Source organism: Capricornis sumatraensis, chromosome 2 (genome assembly GCF_032405125.1).
Source record: "Capricornis sumatraensis isolate serow.1 chromosome 2, serow.2, whole genome shotgun sequence".
In the NCBI taxonomy this organism is placed as follows: Eukaryota; Metazoa; Chordata; class Mammalia; order Artiodactyla; family Bovidae; genus Capricornis; species Capricornis sumatraensis.
Genome location: NC_091070.1, coordinates 205,836,957 through 205,850,792, shown reverse-complemented (window position 1 = coordinate 205,850,792; position 13,836 = coordinate 205,836,957).

Here is a 13,836-nt window from a genome sequence, read left to right as displayed (position 1 = left end):
AGACGTGACTGGGCGACTTCATTTTCACTTTTCACTTTTCACTTTCATGCATTGGAGAAGGAAATGGCAACCCACTCCAGTGTTCTTGCCTGGAGAATCCCGGGGACGGGGGAGCCTGGTGGGCTGCTGTCTCTGGGGTCACACAGAGTCAGACACGACTGAAGTGACTTAGCAGCAGCAGCAGCAACAATCTACATGTAAGCCATCCTGGGGATGGCATGATGGCTCCTTAACTCTTCACCCAAATACATTCTCTCAAGCAAGAAGGTGGAAGAAACTGTCCTCTGCCTAGTTTCACATGTTTCTTTGTTGCATTCAACATAGACTGCTAGTTATTCCCTTGTGCACGTGCTAAGTCGCTTCAGTCATCTCTAACTCTTTTCGACCCCATGGGCTGTAGTCCACCAGGCTTCTCTGTCCATGGGATTCTCCAGGAGTGAATACTGAAGTAGGTTGCCATTTCCTTCTCCAGGGGATCTTCCTGACCCAGGGATTCACCCAGCATCTCTTACATCTCCTGCATTAGTGGGTGAGTTCTGAATCCGCCTGCAATGCAGGAGACTCTGGTTTGGATTCCTGGGTCGGAAAGATCCACTGGAGAAGGGATAGGCTTCCCACTCCAGTATTCTTGGGCTTCCCTGGTGGCTCAACTGGTAAAGAATCTGCCTGCAATTCAGGAAACCTGGGTTCGATCCCTGGGTTGGGAAGATCTCCTGGAGAAGGGAAAGGCCACCCACTCCAGTATTCCGGCCTGGAGAATTCCATGGACTGTATAGTCCATGGGGTCACAAAGAGTCAGACACGACTGAATGGCTTTCACTTTCACTTTCTTTACCAGTAGCGCCGCCTGGGAAGCCCTAGTTATTCCTTTGATCATGGAAAAAGCAAGAGAGTTCCAGAAAAACATCTGTTTCTGCTTTATTGACTATGCCAAAGCCTTTGACTGTGTGGATCACAATAAACTGTGGAAAATTCTGAGAGAGATGGGAATATCAGACCACCTGACCTGCCTCTTCAGAAACCTGTATGCAGGTCAGGAAGCAACAGTTACAACTGGACATGGAGTTTCCAAATAGGAAAAGGAGTACGTCAAGGCTTTATATTGTCACCCTGCTTATTTAACTTCTATGCAGAGTACATCATGAGAAACCCTGGACTGGAAGAAACACAAGCTGGAATCAAGATTGCCAGAAGAAATATCAATAACTTCAGATATGCAGATGACATCACCCTTATGGCAGAAAATGAAGAGGAACTAAAAAGCCTCTTGATGAAAGTGAAAGAGGAGAGTGAAAAAGTTGGCTTAAAGCTCAACATTCAGAAAACGAAGATCATGGCATTCGGTCCCATCACTTCGTGGGAAATAGATGGGGAAACAGTGGAAACAGTGTCAGACTTTCTTTTTGGGGGCTCCAAAATCACTGCAGATGGTGACTGCAGCCATGAAATTAAAAGACGCTTACTCTTTGGAAGGAAAGTTATGACCAACCTAGATAGCATATTCAAAAGCAGAGACATTACTTTGCCACCAAAGGTCCGTCTAGTCAAGGCTATGGTTTTTCCTGTGGTCATGTATGGATGTGAGAGTTGGACTGTGAACAAGGCTGAGCGCCAAAGAATTGATGCTTTTGAACTGTGGTGTTGGAGAAGACTCTTGAGAGTCCCTTGGACTGCAAGGAGATCCGACCAGTCCACTCTGAAGGAGATCAGCCCTGGGATTTCTTGGAAGGAATGATGCTAAAGCTGAAACTCCAGTACTTTGGCCACCTCATGAGAAGAGCTGACTCATTGGAAAAGACTCTGATGCTGGGAGGGATTGGGGGCAGGAGGAGAAGGGGACGACAGAGGATGAGATAGTTGGATAGCATCACCGACTCGATGAACGTGAGTCTGAGTGAACTCCGGGAGATGGTGATGGACAGGGAGGCCTGGCGTGCTGCGATTCATGGGGTCGCAAAGAGTTGGACACGACTGAGTGACTGACCTGAACTGCCATGCTTTGGGGATAGGGAGCATTTCTCATCAGATGCAGCAGTCTTGGAATCAAACAGATATTTCTGCTGGGACTTCCCGGTGGCCCCAGGTTTGATCCTGGACAGGGAAATAGATCCCTCATGTCTCAGCTAAGACCTGGCACAGTCAAATAATAAATAAATAAATATATTTTTAAAAAGTCTCTGGTGACTACAAGCTGGGGATTTCAGCGGTATTTATGCTCCCTTAGCCTCAGTTTTCTCATCTGTAAGATGGAGCAAAGAAGAGCACCGTGAGAATTAAAGTAGGGATGCAGCTGAAGCAGTCAGGACTGTGTCTGGCATCCAGCGTGTGCTCATGGACCTCAGGGTTACTCTGCATCCTTGGTGTCCAGCGTGGAGCCTGAAATAGGTGGGCCGGCATCAGCATTGTCTGAGGTGAACTCAACTGAACTGGGCTCAGTGGAAAGACGCCAATTCTCCAGCACATTAGGCCTCCCCTGTGGGTATAGCTGGCTCTGGCAGCTGCAGAAAGTCCTAGGGGGAGGCTTTCCGGAAAGAACAGTTGGAAGGCAGGGTAATCTTCCCTGGAGGGCTAAGGACATGGGTTGGGTGATGACAGCATCTGCTAGACTGAACCATCGTGTCATTTTCACACTTTTTGAGAAAATTCAGGTCTGAGTAGACTGTAAATTTTATCTGGGATGAGGGAGGGCAAGATTGCTGCCAGAAGCGGACAGTGGCTAGCAGAAGAGAGTGATCGTTTTCTGGGCCTTCGGTGGCAGCCAGGCTGTGGTGGACTCCACACAGTCGTTTAGTCGCTCCGGTCGCGTCCGACTCTGTGCTACCCCCAGGACTGTAGCCCGCCAGGCTCCTCTGTCCCTGGATTTCCCAGGCAAAAATACTGGAGTGGGTTGCCATTTCCTTTTCCAGGGGTTCTTTCCAGTCCAGGGATCGAGCCCACTTCTGCATCTGTAACGTCTCCCAACCTCCCTGCGGCCAGGACATGGCCCTCTGACTCAGTTTTAACCAATGGCACGTGACAGAAAAAGTGTGGACAACTTCTACCGTATGTGCTTTAAAGGAAATCGTTTTTCCTTCACTTCCTTTCCTTCCTCACTCCTGTGCAGATGTGAGCACAGACACGGCGGCCTTGAACATGCAGATAAGGACAGGGCACCTTGTGGGAAGGCGGAGTAACAAGATGGGGGGAACCTTAGTCCCTAGATGACTAGCCTGTCAATCAGGACCACTCACCCCAAGGCTGTCACATAAGTGAGAGATAAACATTCATCTTAGTTAAGCCACTGCATTTCAGGGTCTCTGGCATGGAGTCTTAGCTTCCTGTTGACCAAGGGGGTGAGGTGGCCTTTGATTAAGGCAAGAGAGTACACCCGGGACCCATCAGAGCAGAGTGAGCATTGGAAACCCTTCATACACTGGCTGTGGAGGAGGCCTCTAAAGAACACAGGCACCCACAGTCGAGATGTGAGTTATGCCCCAGAGAGGGAGACTGCAGGGCTAAGTGCAGACCTCAGCCCAGCTCTTTCTGGAGAAGGCAAAGAAGGTGGGCAGGGCTTATGGTAAAAGACACTGGACCTTCAGAGCTGACAGCAGAGTTTCTCTCCTGCCTGGAGGAAAGGCCTGGGTGGGCTTGGGGGAGAATTCGCTACAGCCCGCCACAGTGATAAGGCTTGGCTTGGACTCCAAATGGCTGTGGGCATGCGAGCTGTCCACCAGCATGGGAAGCCCAGGGTCTGACACAGAATGAAAGGCAAAGAGCAGAGCCATGACTTGGAGGGATTTGAAGCTGCAAGTAACAGTTGCAAGTGACAAAGTAGTTTTAATTGGGATCTGCATTCAGTGACAGGAAGAGCCCCAGAATTTCATGAGTATCAGCATAGATGGAATTTCTTCCTCTCGCCCCATATTCCAGGCATGAGCAATCCGGGGCTGCCCCTGCAGCCAGCCTCTAGCCTCCTTCTGACTCGTTATCCCCTGCACTTGAGGTGTCCCAAGGTTTACTCTCAACTTGGTTAAACTGAAGCCGCATTTCCTGGAACCCCTTTCCCTATAGAGTTCCATGTGAGAGAGGATCCCACAGAGGATCTGGTGTGAGGCTTGGGAGATGGAAGGCAAGCACTATTATTGTCTGAAGGGGAGGCATGGTGACAGAAGAAATGCTCGGCAGGGTCCACCTTGTCCTCTGTGCCTCACTCTGCACCTCTTCCCAAATGACCACCGTGGCCCTGGGCACACCACCAGAGGCTCGGGCCCACTGAGGGGTACCCGAGGCTACAGCACCCCCACAAGCCTCTGCACAAGGCCCCAGTTCCCAGTGGCCAGACTCGCCCAACTTCTGCTTCCCAGCAAGCTCCACGTTGTCCACCTTTGACCATTATCCAGGAGGATTTGTTACTGAGTCCTCCCATCCCTCGTCTCCCTAATCTGGACCTTCACTTCCTCAGTTCCTCCTACCGTTGTGCAAGGTCTCATTCCAGCATTAATCCTTCCTGCCCTTAGCGTGAGCCTGCTGGGTTCTGTTTCCCCACGGCTGGCTGGCGTTTTGTCTTTGCTAAATTTGCTCAGTTTTTATTCACTCATCTGATTTCTTGCTTCCAAAATATTTACTCCTGTCATCTCTCCTGTTCTCCATGCCTTCATGTAGATTTATGCTTTAAAAAAAAATTTCTTTATTGTAGTCTCAATGAGGTTACCATGGGAAGGGAAAGTTGGCTGTGTTTGTTCAAGCTACCACTTTAACATAGAAGTCTGCTCCCTGCTGTGGTCTTTCTTCGCACAGAATAAACTGCAGTTTCCTCCATGGATAAGCTCCTCCTGCTTGTGACTCAGCACGTGACCCACCCCCCTCTCCTCCCCCATGGTGGGCTCTTACCCCATCCTCCAGCCTGGCTTCCCTTCCTCCTGTGTTGGCGCCTGCCCATCCTGAGAGACACTGCTGTGGGAAGTTTTTATGGCCATTTGGCTGAGTTAGGTACCCCTCCGGGGGTTCCAAGGCGCACCCCACCACTTCCCCCAATTCTCTACTGACCTCCGTATTATAATTGTCTTTGTAACCCTGGTGCCTAGGGCGCAGGGAAGATGCCAATAAATGCTCTGGAAATAAATGAATGAAGTAGATGTCCATTTTGACAGCTCTTTTGCTTTGCATAACCAGAATCCGAGGAAGATGATTTGTTTACCTAAAAAGAAAGAGGATCTGGCATGGAGAGGAAGAGAGGAGGCAGGTACAACTTAAAGGAGCCAAACAGAATGTTGTGGATCTTAAGATTTGTGGGAAAAGAGGAGAGCTTTAATAGATGACTGTGTTACCCCAGTATAGCTTTAAAGAGAGCCCTGAAAAAACTAATGTAGGGTGTTTGAAGTCAGGGTAGTTGTTTATACTGGGGGCGTAGAAATTGGAGGGGAACAAGGGGGCTTTCTGGAATGCTAGTAATGTTGTGTTTCTTGGTCTGGGTGCTAGTTACATGGATGTGGTCAAGTATGTAAAAACTCATCACATTGTTCTCTTACGATTTTTACATCTTTTGAAAGTATATCATACTTCAAAAACAATTTACAAAATAGAAGTACATTTTAAAAAGCAGAACAAACAAATGAAAAAACAGCCCTTAACTTCTTTCTTCAAAATAACATCACCCTCTCCCATACCATCCTTGTCAATCTTTCCAGTTGTTTAAACCCACGAACAGATGAGTGTCTTTCCCATATGCCCTTGAGCTTAAGAGTAGTTGAATATATGTTGAATGCAGGTGTTTGAAAAGGTTGAATCATTTGAAACACTCTCCTCTTGTGCAACAGGAATTGAAGGGCTAATTATGTAAACCTGGATGTTGGCTATCCTGTATGAGTAGTCCCTATTTTCCCCAGATTTAAAAGGTGCCTTCCAAGTGATCATGGCACTAATGGCAGGAGTGTGAACTATTCCTGGAGACAGAAATAGATCTCTTAAAGAGATCTGAGATACAGATGTCTGGAGCTTGGGTCCAGAATTTGAAATTACAACTATTGAGTTCTATACAAATTAGGGCTCCACTGAGTGCTTCCTAAATGGAAATCTCTCAGTGTCCTAGCATCTGTCAGGTCACTCAACTCTGTGGCAGCTGGGAGAATGCTAGATGCCCAGTGGGAGCCTGGAGAATACTGGCATAGTGATCGCCTTAGTGATCTTCTGATTACCCTGGGTGGAACATTGCCAGGAAACATTCAAGACCCTTTGATTATTGAGCTGGGCTGGGGTAGGGATTGCTTTTGTGGTATCTCCCCATCAACTGAAATACAATTGGTTTTCTTGCAAGAATACTCATTTGCCTTGGTGGAAAAAAGCCAGATGCCGAGGAGGTTAAAAGTCACAGGGCAATTCCCTGCTGGTCCAATGGTTAGGGTTTGGTGCTTTCAGTACCTGTGTCCAGATTTGATCCCTGGTGGGAGAATTAAGATCTGGTTCAGTTCAGTTCAGTTGCTCAGTTCTGTCCGACTCTCTGTGACCCCATGGACTGCAGCACTCCAGGCTTCCCTGTCCATCATCAACTCCCAGAGCTTGCTCGAACTCCTGTCCATCAAGTCAGTGATACCATCCAGCCATCTTGTCCTAAGCTCAGCCAAAAATAGAAAAAAGAAAAAAAATTAACGGGGTCATTTCTTAGTCCTAATCCATCAAATATTTACTGACGGTCTGCTGTGTGCCAGGCAATATGCCGGATACCGTGGACAGAATGCTCTGCCTCTAGACTTTGGATGCTGCAAGTGTTTAGGGGCCACATGCTGGTTGGAAGCAAGCGGTGGGAGCTTGTTTGGGAGCTCTGTTTGGGTAACAAGAACACAGTTTGTAGGTGGATTATATGGCTTATGGAAGTTTGGGAGAGGTTTTACCAGTCCTCTCGCAGCTTCCGGAGCTGAAAAGAGGCAGTTTTTTCAGTCTAGGAAGAAGCCAATCCAGATAATTTCAATATAATGTGGTTGCTGGGAGAGATGAGGACAGAGTAGGCTCTGTGGATCAAGGAGTGGTACTCAAGCAGATGAGCGGCTTGGAGGGGTTCTCCCAGGTGGGGGATGCTGGAAACGTACCTTGTTTGCTGTGTTTTCTGAACCCCAAAGTCAAAACATATGATCTAAAAAGTGTTCATTTTCTCACCTACCCATTTATTTGCATCAAAAACTTTAGGGATTTAATAACAAAATATTTGGGTTTCCCTGTTGGCTCAGATGGTAAAGAATCCATCTGCAATGCAGGAGACCTGGGTTCGACCCCTGGGTTGGGAAGATCCCCTGGAGCAGGGCATGGCAACCCACTCCAGTACTCTTGCCTGGAGAATTCCATGGACAGAAGAGCCTGGCAGGCTACAGTCCTTGGGACTGCAAAGAGTTGGACATGACTGAGTGACTATGCACAACAAAATACTTTACATGTAGCACATTCCTTTTATTAAAAATAATACAATTTCAAGAAATCAGAACTGTCCCCTCCAATCTGGGATATGTGGTGATGTTAGCTATGTCATATTTGTCGACTAAGAATTCACAGTAACATGTTTTGTTGAAACAGTTTTTCTTCATTCTCTTTTACTGAATGTCCCGCCTCCCCCCCTCCAATTTGTTAATGAGGCCCTACTGTATGATTACACCAAATGGTCATATAACAGTAATACATATTATTATACACCCTGCACAAGACAGATGTCTCCAGCAGATCATTCTGACATCCCTTCACATTCTCTGTGAAGGACACCATCAATTCTGAGGTGGATAGGAATTTTACCCCCAGGCTCAACTGACAGTTGAAAGCCTTTGAATTTAACTTGGAGCTCAGAATGGCTTCATTCCATGTATTTCTCAGAGAGTATAATACTGACTTCACTGACCCTCAAATTCTACCCAGCACTTGCATTTAGGGAACAACTCGCCCAGAGGAAAGCCAGAAGATGCTGTGTAATTTGCTCTTGAATAAGCCCAGGCCTTCCAATGGCTTCTCCCCGATACTGCATACTATTGGTAGCCTACGGGCCCTCCGCAGAATCACTTTGCCTGACCTGTACTTTATGGCACTGCCAGCAGGCTTTATAGAGGATCATTATAAGGAACAGCCCCGTGACTGTGGCCTGTACGTCTGCTGTGCAGGTGTTGCTGAGACCACTCATTCTTATATTGGGTACCCTGCATCTGCTCCATGAAGACTTGCAGGAGAAACTGATCGCTGAGCTTATTAGCAGGAATAATGCTCCCTTTAATGCACTCAGGAAATATTTACTGAGGGGCTTCCTTGGTGGTCTAGTAGCTAAGACTCCTCACTCTCAAGTCAGGGGGCCCAGGTTCAATTCCTAGTCAGGGTATAGATCCTACCTACCACAGTTAAAGATCCTGTATGCTGCAACTAAAACCTGGAACAGCCAAATAAGTAAAAACAAATACTTAAAGCAAAACCAAAAACATTTACTGAGCACCTCCTACATGCAGGCAAGACAGATGTGCTGGGGATACACTCATAAATGAAGTACAGTCTGATAGGGAACACAGACATCCTGTAACCAGTTACCCCATCAATTGTTACACTTGTGGTAACTGCTAACAAGAAAAATACCGCCACTTAGGGGCCCAATTAGAAGGCATGGGGGTCAGTGAAGAGGTATTTGAGGAAGTGATATTCCTCATGATCAACTGTGTGGTTTTCTACTTGATCACACTGATCCTCATCAATTATGGGGCTGGGAAGTTAAAATCATATTTGTGACTTGCCTCTAGAGAGAATAGGATTTGGGACCTACTTTAATTTCTGGATTCATTTATTTGTGGAATCAAGTGCCTACTCTATGCTGGAACCACCTAGGCACTCAGCTTTCAACAGTAAGTCAGAGAAACAGGTCCCAGACCTCATGGAGCTTAGAGACAAGTGGGAGGTTTGGACAAGGAATAGAACTGTTAAAACGCAATCTGTAGGTGCTGTGTATGGGGAAACCCAGGCAGCAGGAGAAGCACGGGGGAGAAAGACAAACCCCAACTTGAGGGAAGGAGGCTGCCCAGATTAGTTACTTTGGGGAAGTGAAGGCCAGGCTGAAATGTGACTTTAGTAAGACAAAGGGGATATTTCAGCAGGGCTATGTGAAGATCCAGGTGTGAGAAAGAACAAATGGCGTGTTCAGGGTACTGGAGGAGTCCAGGGTGACTAGAGGCTGGCATGGGTCATGTGGCCAGAGGGTTGTAAACTGAGGCCAGCTTGTGCATAGCCTTGTGCTTCCAAGAGTGGTTTTGACTTTATCCTGAAAGCAATGGATATCATTGAAGAGAAAAAGCTCCTACCCTTATTTTTCCTTTGCCTTATTTCTCTCTCGTATTTTACACACACACACACACACACACACACACACACACAACATCATGGAGGGAAGCTAGCTCAAGGGAGGAAAATCCAACATAACACATTCATGCTAAAATAATTTATAGCCAGTAAGAAAGAATACAGACATGCACAGTGTCTCTTGAAAGATAAACAAGAAATCAGGAAGAGTGGTTGCCCTGAGGAGGAGAACTAGGTGGCAGGCACAGGTATGAGGGGAAGGCTTTTACTGTGTATTCCTTTTTATTTAATTTTGATTTTTTGACTGTGTTGGGTCTTCGTTGTGGAGCACAGGCTTAGGTGCCCTGTGGCATGGGCGATCTTAGTTCCCCAACGTGGGCTCGAACCTTCATCCCCTGCCCTGGAAGGCAGATCCTTAACTACTGGACCATCAGGGAAGTCCCTAGGTATTCCTTTTTATCTTTTGAATTTTGTACCATTTACATAGTTATTAAAAACTAAGTAAAATTTAATTTTACAATAGAGAGCCCCAATCTGGTTAAAAACAACAGCAACAAATTTAAGTCAATAGCTGTGGGCTCTCTCCTGCCCCATTGCTCCCCCAGATAATGTGTCAGAATGCCAGGCTAGGATGACAGCATACTGATGTAAAAGTGAAAAAATTAACTAAAAGGAGTCTTGGTTAGAAAAGAATTAGTAAGATTTGGTGATGGGTAGAATGAGGAGGGTGCAAAATGGAAAGAGGATTCAAAGAGAACTTTCACAAGTGCTCTTGGGAGGGCATTTATACTTCTCAGTCTTGGCTTCATTATACGTATAGAGCAATAATGGTGGCATGTACATTACAGGGGAGTGTTGGGAATTAAATATGCTTCATCCTGGCTATTAAAAGGTGAGCAAGACTGAACCTGATAAGGAAACTGAGACACAGAAAGGTCAGGTAATCTCAGGGAGATTCCAGTGTGGTGTGGGGACGGACAAGTAGGCAGTGTGAGCACCCTGTGAGAAGTGTCTCGGGGGAAGTGAGCGCAGCACGGGAGGACATCAGGAAGGGTGCTGCCTTACGTTGGGTTCCCTGGAAACCAATCTGAGAAGGGGTAGCTGAATACAGTAAGTCCCCTACTTACGATGAGTTCCATTCCGTAAGTCCAATTATGCGTGTGTGCCAAGTTGCTTCAGTCATGTCTGACTCTTTGCGACCCCATGGACTGTAGCCCACCAGGCTCCTCTGTCCATAAGATTCTTCAGGCAAGAATACTGGAGTGGGTTGCCATTTCCTCCTCCAAATCCAATTTGTTATAAGTCCAGCAAAGTTAGCCTAGGTACTCAACTAACACAATCAGCTATATAGTACTGTACTATAATAGGTTTATAAAACTTTTTATGCAAATGATACATAAAAAGCAAAGAAAACATTTTAAACCTTACAGTGCAGTACCTTGAAAAGTACAGTACTACAGTACAATCACTGGCACACAGGGGCTGGCATCGAGTGAACAGGCAAGAAGAGTTACTGGCTGGGGGAGAGAAAGGAGGTGGGAGATGGCAGAGCTGAAGGTTCATTAGCAATAGGAGATGGAGGGCAAGCTGCAATTTCACTCATGCCTGATGCTGATGGCACAGGTTCTGGCTCCTTGCTGGAACCAGATGCACGTTTCCATCTTTGAAAGTTCACAACTTGAAGGTTTGTATGTAGGGGATCTACTGTAATTGTGGAGTGTTCTCAAGAGCAGCTTGTAAGGGAATGAGGGAAGTGGGGCAGGGCAGGAAGAAGCTGGACAATGGGTGTGTTTAGGAGTGGACAATCTGGACTTCAGACCAGATCTGTATTTCTAGAATTAAAGATTTGTACTGGAATACAGTCACCCTTATTCTGTTTACATACCATTTATGGTCATCTTTGGCGTATGAAGACAGAGTCGAGGAATTGTGACTGACACTGGAAGGCCCACAAAGCCTAAAATGTTGACTATCTGGCCCTTTACAGAAAGGCCGCAGTCCCTAGCTCAGCTGAGTCTAGTCTCAGCCTGATCCCAGGGGGAGTTCTGGAGCATGAACAGCACTGTAGAATTGTCCCACCTGAAGCCAAGGGGCCTGGCCTTCTGTACCTTTGCCCAGGGCAGACTTTGGAACCTCGTGCTTAGAAGGGCCTCAAACTCGGAGATAAAGAGAGAGGTCCAGGCTGGAAATAGAACTTTGGGAGTTGTCAGAATATAGACGGTATTTAAAGCCTAGTATTTAAAGTCTGATAGTTAAAGTCCGCATGAGATCATCTAGAGAATGATTATAGATGGTGAAGGGATATTCTGAGCCTTGAGGCGTTTTAATGTTTACAGGTCAGGAGGAGGAAAGGATCTAGGAAAGCAGATGTGGAAAGAGAGGTCTATGAAATAGGAGGAAAACTGAGAAAGCAGTTTCCTAGAAACCAAGTGAAGAACACATTTTAAGGAAGGAGTGATGAGCTGCGACAAATGCTGTTAGGGAAGTAGTGAGTTTAGAGGCAGGATGTGGGTGCAGTATGATTGCACCCAGAAGTCTAAAGAGAGTCTGTAAGCTCAAGATGACCGAGAGGAGCAGCCCAAATATGTAAATACACACACCTACGCTCACATCATGTGCGTACACATGGTGCTTGTGAGTCTAGCGCTTGTATATAGAGAAGGGGTCCGAGAAGGTAGAAGTTAAAGTTTTTTTTAGAAGTTAATTTGTGTGTGTGTGTGTGTGGCTGTGGTGGGTCTTCTTGTTCTGCACACTGGCTTTCTCAGTACAGCAAACGGGCTATTAGCTGTGGTGCGCAAGCTTCTCATTGTGGTAGCTTCTCCAAAGCACAGCCTCTAGAGCATGTGGGCTTTAGTAGTTGAGGTTCGTGGGCTTAGTTGCCCCACACCAGAAATTAAACCATTGTCCCCTGAATTGCAAGTGAGGTCTTAACCACTGGATCACCAGGGAAGTCCTAGAACTTAATTTTTGACAAGAGGAGTTTCAGTGGAATTACATGAGCTACAGCCCGACAGAATGAGTTCAGGAGAGAAGAAATTGGAGACAACAGTTTCAAATGACACTTTCTAGGAGGTGTGTTGAAAAGGGGCGCAGAAAAATGGAGGGGTGGCTAGAGAATTATGTGGAGTCAGGGAGGAGTTTTAAGATGAGAGAGACTGTATCACGCTAGTGAAACTCATCGAGGAGAGAGAAATCAATGATGCAGGAGAGGAGAACTACTGGAAGGACGTTCTTAAGTCGATGAGAGGATACAGCACTGGCAACGAGAGGCTGATGGATAGCTGGTCCACAGCACAGGAGATAAAGCAGAGCTGTGTGCACAGATGCAAGCAGGCTGATGGATAGGGTGGTGGGAACTCAAGGGAGTTCTCCTGATGGCTGCTATTTTCTTAGTGAGACAGGAAGTAAGACCATCAGCTGAGACAGTAGAGGTCTGCAGAAGGAGACTAAATGGTAAAGCAGCAGCCAGAAGAGGAGCTGAGCGAGAGGCTTGTATCCTCTACAGCACCTTCTTTACTTTGGCAAGTATGTTCTCAGTGTCTATCACATCCCAGGCACTTTGATAAACACCAAATGCTTCTTAAAAGAAGCGTGGCTGTAAAACATCCCAAGCATGTTTGAGGTTTGGAGCAGAGTGCATCTTGGCAGAGCAGAAGCGGTGGTGATTCAGATTGGGAAGAAGGCAAAAGCCTGCTAACTGGTTTCTCGAAATCCATTTGGTTGAGTCATGGTCCTGAAATACAAGTCTGATCGCGTCATACTTTTGCTTTACATCCTTCAGTGAAGGTATACAAGGACTCCTGACAAACTGCTTCCAGGGAAGAAAACAGAACCCTGGGATACAGAGACTTACCTTTTAGGTATACACATGTATAGTGTTCGGAGAAAAAAAAAATGTGCAGGTATTCAGTATTCAAAACAAAACCCCTTCCTCAAAAAAGTTTCTATGGCTTTTCACTGCCGGGGCGGGGGCGGGAATCCTTGGTTCCTAACGCTCTGCGTGGTGTGGCCACACCATATTGATCTGTCTTTCCTTGGCTTTCTCCAATGCAGCGACACTGCACTCCAACTCAACTGGGCGAGGCTCTTCTGGGCCTCACTGCCTTCATACCGGCTTTTCTTTCTGCCTCACATATTCTTACTCTCAAGATGAGGAAGGAGCCTGCGTCTAGCCTCCTTCTCGGCCTTCCCTGGACTAGAGGTGGAGACTGCAGGCATCCCATGGTTTAGACGGCGCCGCAGGGGAGATGGGTTGGGGGGGTCACACCATCCTGCCCACAAGGTCAGACGGTTCAGGGACACCGTGTGATGATCTCGCCTCCTCTAGAAGGCTGTTGGGGAGTAGTGGCTGGAGCCAGGAGATGGGATTTGCCAAGTGTGAATCAAAACAGGATATCCTCGCCCTCCGGAGGGGAAGCCCGCACTACTGGCTGTGACAAAGACAGCAAGGCAGAAACGCCACGACCTGCCCGGTCTCCCAACAGCACGCGTCTGCCAGCCGTCAGCAGGGTTGGGAGCACGATCCCTGGATCCGCCGCACTGGTGGGAAAG